The 7,763-nt window shown below is 35.3% G+C and overlaps 1 long non-coding RNA gene and 1 pseudogene across 5 annotated transcripts; one reads left to right on the top strand and one right to left on the bottom strand.

Annotated features, from left to right (window-relative positions):
• Positions 1 to 307: 307 nt before the first annotated feature.
• Positions 308 to 3,072, bottom strand: LOC125205107 (annotated as a pseudogene).
• A 1,922-nt stretch (positions 3,073 to 4,994) lies between these two features.
• Positions 4,995 to 7,381, top strand: LOC125204913. 5 transcript variants are annotated; one of them, XR_007173664.1, is made up of 4 exons: positions 4,995 to 5,121; positions 5,199 to 5,564; positions 6,804 to 6,870; positions 7,036 to 7,380. It is a non-coding gene; the product is annotated as an uncharacterized LOC125204913 (long non-coding RNA). The 5 variants fall into 5 exon arrangements; XR_007173662.1 differs by having other exon boundaries at positions 5,007 to 5,121; positions 5,196 to 5,564; positions 7,036 to 7,381; XR_007173663.1 differs by having other exon boundaries at positions 5,025 to 5,121; positions 5,204 to 5,564.
• Positions 7,382 to 7,763: the final 382 nt, after the last annotated feature.

Genomic DNA, 7,763 nt, shown 5'->3' with positions numbered 1-7,763 from the left:
TCTTAACTCTCGACGTGCACAATGGGATTTAAATCCAATGATATTATGGGATGATGAAAAGATGGTAAAGTTCTTGATGGCGATGCATTGGGTACTTTATAGAGGCGAGTACGAACATGCCCGCACCATTGTTAAAGATGCCTTTGTGAGTGTTGATTAGGGTGAACGAGTGCAGCAAAAAATATTCCGAATTCTGATTCGTTGAGCAAAACAATGATGCGATGGAGAAAATTGGCAAACTAGGTTTCTAGATAAACTGCATGGTACACATGATATCAATAGAGGTATAATACTATCATCAATATTTCTACACGTAATAACTATTATTATGTATGGAGAGATTTTGATGCAGTAGACAATGGAAGTGGTGCATAGCCATCTCAGTAGATGGACTATATCACCCCGTGGCGTATGCCGGAGACTCCAGCCCTTGTTGGACACCGCTGCATAGTGTTATGTCTTCGTCCTGCATCATCGTCATCATCATCATCATCGTCACTTTTTATCAACCCTTTCTCTCAACAAAAATGAAAGAAATAAAACGAAGATGAAAAAATAGAATCCAACATTCTAATATGAGTTGTTGCTAAAAAAGCAGCGTACCTGCACTCTTTCACTGTGTCTCGTAAGCTCTCTTCGACGAAAGCGTTATCACCCTAAATACCATAGTATAATAGTATAGAAGCTTACATATGCTGCTAAATAACAAGATCTTAATCTAATAGTAATAGTTTGTTCAATCTAATGCATGGTTGATCCAGTTTAAATATAACAAGTACTACATACCGCAAGAGAAGCATCTAAGAAGTAGTCGAAAATCACTTGGCATTTCCGAGGCCTCAATGGTAGTACGAGATTAGTGTACATCCAAGCCCCATACCTGAGTTTTAGACGAGACTAATGATTAATTTAACTAACACACAAAAGATTATTGACAATGATCACATGCATTTACCAATCAATTCCAACAAAAAATAATGAAATAGTTAACCTATTAATCATGAAGTTTGGATAAACAAATGCATAAAAAGCTTTTTCCCCAATCTTTCATTTTCTTCTTGCGAGTCCTTGGTAATGCCGACACAACTTTGGGCGCTGACTTTTTCATACATCTTGATGATAGAGGAGAGCGTCCATGAATGAATGATAGAGGCACAAATGAATAGCGTAAAAGGTAAATTAAACTTGATCCTGACGATATGATTATTTTGTTTGTTAAAAGGATTTCAAGGAAGGGCAAGATTTGAAATTTTAGAGCGATATTGAGAAGATCAATGGCCTTAAAATCCAAATTCATGATATAGGTGAACATATAAAAGAGAAATTCATAGATTACATGAAATGGTTTTGTTGATTTGACGTACTTTGGTAGAATATGAGTCAAGCTGGAGACCAGATGCAAGACCTTTATGTGCATATGGCACGTGATAACCACCATCTAAATAGTTGTCGCAGAAAACCTGTAGAAGAAATGACACAATATTGTTTTTCTTACGTGGTAACAAAATTACACAGGATAAATATAGATCTTGACATAACTCGGATAAATCTATATAGAATGTGCTACCATACCTTACAATTGCAGTCAAGCGTGTATGTACATCGGCAAACATATTTCAATGACATATCAACTCCATTGGCACTCAGTTGCTCTGCTGCATCGCCTAGCCATTCACTGCGTACACCCTCCGAATCAGGTCATAACAAAAAACAAGATTATGGAATGAAGTGAATAAAAAAAGAGGTTCATGTTGCATATTACATCGGCCTTGAAGGTCTCGATTTCAGTTATATTTGTTGGCTTTAGAAGCGCTCCATCCAACCCTAGAAGATAAAAGAATGAGAACTAAGGAAATGAAAATAATCGGTTATGTTATTTATTAGAGCATACTGCATATGAAGTATATGTAGATATCCTAAACAGATCCTTGGCCAATTCCTTTTAAGTCACAATTAACCTTTGTACCCCGGGAAACTCACATGATATGGACATGCAAAACAATATGTTTTCCCTGCTTATGCAACAAGTATAGATGCATGATGGCGGCACACATTGTGGAAAGCATGCAGCATGCCCTTTTCATCTCGAGACACAATGTATTCGACGTTCCCCAATCTGTTGTAATCGGTACATAGATACCTTTATAACATGGTTATATGAAAATGTTTAATAAATGATTTATACATGCTTGAACGAGTTTTCATTGTAGTACGGTACCTGCAGTAAAATAAAATAAACACAAGGCCATGTGATCTGTTTAGTATAATCCTAAGAATTTGAGAAAAAAAATACAAAAGTATCACATACAAAAGGGAAGATAGTAAAAGCAAGACAGTGTCACATCAATCTCGACATAAACAAAAGTATCCTACATTTGTCTACAGAGGAATGCCAAAGTGAATTGTAATCCTATAAAGTCGTCTGTTGGTGCATGGTTCTAAAGTGGAGTAATTACTAGAAAGGGATTTTTGTTGCAATCCCAAGCAAGGTTTCATTAGCAAGCCTTGTACCAAAAATAAACATTTGTCATAAGTTTTGTTATGTTTAACACTTTAACTATCATGTCAAATAAATCATGCATAACAAGATGTACATGTATAACCACATAGCTTTGTATAACACATTCACTTATGCAAGAAGAACAAGAAAGCATCAGCTTGCCATCCAGTGTAGAAGACTCGAATAAGCTCAAAACCATAGAAAGCTACTTGGTGGGGTGAGTGCTTCGTCTATCGTAGTCCGAATCGGAGCAACGACCATACTCCTCTCCCTTCCGTCAACAAAATCCCTCAATCAATTTCTCGATCCAGCATCGATTTGATACCAGAATTCCACTTCAATTCTTCCTCCGCCAGCCATCTGATGAACAATTTGACACCACTAGCTTAGACCCCGTGCTCCGGCGGTCGAATCCCCTCAATCAATTCAGCGATCTCGTGTCGATTGCCGGAATTGCAAATACAAATCTCACCCTTCAATCAATCGCACTCGTCCTAACTATTTGGTCACCTCAATTGATGACATGACACCTTCGGAAATCCCGCGACGGAGCTGGCGGGAACCCTCGCCATACCCTGCCGGAATTCTGGTGCGCTCAAACACTACTAAACACTCGCTTCTACGTACATGCAACCTACGGTCACACACGGAACATCAGCATCAAGGAAAAGCCATGTATGACGGTGGCGCCACCACCTATAAACCCTACCTGTGGTGTCGTCGTCTACACTCGCACTCAACTTAGCTACTACACATGAATTACCATTACTGCCATAATTTTGCATAATTAAATGGAAAGAGAAGTGCGGTGGGATGGGAATATAATGTAATTAACTTATATTCAAACTCAATATTCAGAAAAGGAAATAAAAACGGCTACTCTAGCTTTGAAAAAGGAAAGAAAATTTAAACAAGGAAACTTGCTACTGGATAAGGAAACTTGCTATGACTTCGTTACTTATATATAGATATATAGATACGTAAGCTATAGTATTTCATGAATTAGAAATTTAAAATGGTATACAAGCCTAGTGATGCTTTGATAAAATAGCCGCAACATCGAGAGCGGAGTTACAAAATTCGTTAAGAGCAAGATAAGTGCAGATCTTTCTACAAAATCATCATTAATATTCTCGGAAATCTAAAGAGTTTGAGTTGCTTGCATTGGTGGAGAGAGATTATAGGCGTCATAAGGAATTCTCCGATGTAGACAAGTGGAATACCTTGGAGATTAAATATTTCGACGAGGCTACATCTGGTGGGCTAGTGGAGGATATTAGTGTCACTTTGGATCAGTGGCTATACACTACGTTAATCAATGGGTCCAATGATGATAAGAGTGAAGATTGAACAATTAGTTTCTTTTTTTTCATAGAAATTGAGATTGAGCGGTTATTTATGAAGCAAAAGTGTTTTCCATTTACTTAATTATTGGTTTCAATCAGTTCTCTTTCAAAATTAAAATTAGGGTATTCAATGAAAATAAATTGTAATTTGTAGTATTCTTAAGTTTTTCTTTGTTTCTTGCCTAGTGTATTTATAATGAATTCTGAGTGTGTGAAATGATTTAGATGGTTTAATTTAGACAAGCAAAGTCTAACTTTTCTACTTCTCAAATTGTCCAAAGTAATACAACCCACTTATATATATATATAGGCATTCTTCCTATTTTCTAAAATTTTCTACTGTATTATTTTTTATTCTACACATTTAGATATTTTATTACTCTTACATAATATTGATATCTAGAGAATTCTATATGATTCCATATCTACTAGTACATAACTATGCATAACATCTAGATTTAAATAATATTTTTAGATAACAAGATTGTTTAAGTAAAAGAAAATTTTAAGATAAATTTAAATTAGAAGAAGGATTATTATTAAGGACATAATTAACCACATATAACTCCCTATTAGTTTGTACAATTCAATCCCACTACCTCCTAATTCGTTATTAGTATGGTATTTCAATAGAAAATTTTCTCCACATTCATAAATTACTGAAACGTCTCTGTAATTCAAAACCAAAAGACTTGGGTAATTAGAATAAGGCTGATAACCTTGACTTTCACAAAACAAACATTAATATAATTCCAACCAATAGTATTAGTGTACAGAACTTACCACTTAAAAATCGTTACATAATATAATTCCAACCAATATAATTCCACTATTGTACAGAACTTACCACTTAAAAATCGTTACATAATATAATTCCAACCAATGGTTTCATTATATGTTGCTGATTTGAATACGCCAAATTCATAATAGCATTTCCAAACATAAGTCAAACTGGTCTTAGATTTGGTTGCGTCTAGGTTTGGTATGCTTGATTCGTACAAGCATGTCTCTATAATAGAATGAGCATCTTTCTTTATTAATAATATAATAATATTTTATCTTTCTATTTTTTATTTGACAGAGAAAGTAATATTCTATTTTATTAACTATAAAATTGAGAATGTAGTTTTGTCTCATTTTGGATTGATTTAAATATTTCTTGTTTTATTTGTATGCTGCCGGCTGCCGGTACTATATTTTGTACCTACGTTTATTTTCTTATTTATAGATAGTTCAGGCTTAGTTTCCATTTTCTGCAAATGATTTATAATTAAGGTAAGCGCTCTTCTCGTTCCATTTAAATTATTTAATCATGCAATTATTTGGTAGTAATAGTAATTGATGTGTAGTAGCTAAGTTCGAGTGCTAGGTTGCATGTATGCATAAGCGAGTGCGATTGAGTGAAGGGAAAGATTTGCTTTGCGATTCCGGCAATCGGCGCGGGATCGCTGAATTGACTGAGGGGATTGAACCGCCGGAGCTCGTGGTCTGAGCTCGTGGTGTCAAATTGCCCATCAGAAGGCCGGCGGAGGCGGAATTGAAGTGGAAAGGTGGCGCGGCGGAGCTAGGGTTCTGCAGTGTTTGATTCGAATTCTGGTATCAAATCGACGCTGGATCGAGAAATTGATTGAGGGGTTTTGTTGACAGAATCGAGAGGAGTATGGCCGTGGCTCCGATTCAGACTACGATAGCCGGAGTTGCAATGTCGCCGGCGACGGGTTAGTGACTGGGGTTAGAGATAGCTTTTCATGCAATTTTGACTGCAATTGGGAATTTTGATCGATGCAAGGTCCTATTTTGATTTGAGTTTAGCATATCATTTAGCTCTTCAACTTTTATGAAGTTAATAAATTATTTCTATTAAATGTATAGTCTACCTTAATCCTTATCCTCAATATCATAATCACCTCTAGTGCACTGCAAATGTTACTAAATTGCACTCTGACTATCAAACTCGTATAAATTACAATTTCACCACTCAATTTGTGTCAGTTGCATGAAGGCCCTTCAAATATTGCATAATTATGTAATAAGCTGTAAAATTCTATGAATGGACGGCTTTAGAAACCTTCTGCTGAATTGCAATTTGATAACATCTCAAACAAACCTTCAGCATTCAATTTATCAAGTGAGGCTGTTTTATTTCTGTGGTGTGGTCAAACATGATTATTAACATAGAAATCCTTATGTACTGTATTATTTTTACATATTTATCAGTATAACTGTAATGTAGAAGGTTGATTTGTACTAGTATTTCTCTCTTATAATTGCTCTTGGTCTTGGTGCCAAACTGCTGTGCCTACAAAGATAAAAAGCCTGCACAAAGATGCATTAACTTGGTGCCCAAGAATACTTGGAGCACAAGTTTTGTAATACCTATATAAGGGTGTTATATTATTGAAGAAAAAAATCAAGCCCATCTATCAAAATTCTTCGATGTTCTTTAATTTTAGTATTTACATTTCCGCATTTCAATTTGGGTTCATAGAAACGTCCTCACCATTCCAAATCAGCCACCATACCAATCATGTCATTCAAATCTTCAGTAGGAACTTCAATGTCCAAAGGAACCTTTGACATATTTCTATGGAAAATCAGAATGCATAAGTCGAGATACATTTCCTAATCAGCCTATAGCCCGTAGAAATATGTCAAAGGTGCCTTTCCACGTTGAGGGTCCTACTAAAAATTTGAATGGAGTGATCGGTGTGGTGGCTGATAAGGCTGTTGAGGCAGCTCCAGTGATGAATGAACTGGCCAATGCAGCAGCAGGTTCAGTCAGTAATATGAACATAATTGGATATATGCACTCTTGCACTGGTTTAGAATGGTGAGGATGTTTCTCTAAGACAAAATCATCTGCTTTACATGAACCTAACTTCTTATTTTAAAGCTCAATGTTATAGTAAATTGTTGATTGTGATTGGTAAAGTCAATCTCATTGGGATTTTTGTTAGGTGGGCATCAATTGTAGCGGTGACTTCAAGTACATCGTCTTCAATATTTTTCCCACGATGCCAAACGGTAAGTTCTCTACCCGATTTCTATGTTGTGAATATGAATATCCTCAACATATGTATATTACTATAATATTTCTAGATTATTATGCCAATAAATTGATGTTTTGGATATAGTATCTTGATGCAACTACTTGTCTCGTGACCACAATTGTTTCGTACCGTTTTGCAGTCGATACAACGAAGCACGTTCAGTTAAGGAATCCATACCTATCATCATCGTATGAGCTTTAGGCGTTTGCTCATAATTTTACTGTTACTGTCGCAATTTGTTCATCCATCCTTCTACCATTGCCTTGAGGCGTTGATCTTGTAGCTAGCAACTCATAACCAGTTATTGTTTTTTTGACAGAGTGATATTTTAGAAGACAAGGGTGATATTGAAGATTTTATTAAAAAAAAAAAAAGAAAAACAAATATCGCTTGTGTGGGGCTCAAGCCCCTTCCACGCCACTTCATAACTTTAATTTTGCTTTGATGTTCATTGGTTCATCCTTTTTTTGTCTCACATCTCCAAGACTACAACAAAAAGAACTAAGTAGTTACTTAAAATTGGATATTCACAATATTTACATGTCTCATATCACCAAACATACTTCGCTTCTTAATTTAAGATACAGTATATTTTTAGTATTTGAATAGAGAATTTATGGTAAAAAATTCAAAAAAAAAAAAAAATTGGAAACCAAAAATATCTCTAAGAAATGCTCAAAATCATGTGATATAAAAACATATTTTTCACACACATTATTATCATACAAGGATAACATGCATCTCATATGTAATTTCATATTATATCGTATTTGTTGACCCTTTCCAATAATCTAATGTTGCGGAGATATGCCTAATTTGTAGTACTCCCTAAAGTATGATCCCCACTCTGTCTCTCTTTTTTAAATT

The sequence above is a fragment of the Salvia hispanica genome, chromosome 2 (genome assembly GCF_023119035.1).
Source record: "Salvia hispanica cultivar TCC Black 2014 chromosome 2, UniMelb_Shisp_WGS_1.0, whole genome shotgun sequence".
NCBI lineage: Eukaryota > Viridiplantae > Streptophyta > Magnoliopsida > Lamiales > Lamiaceae > Salvia > Salvia hispanica.
The sequence above is the reverse complement of the archived record's forward strand: the minus strand, read 5'-3'. Positions and strand labels throughout refer to the sequence as shown.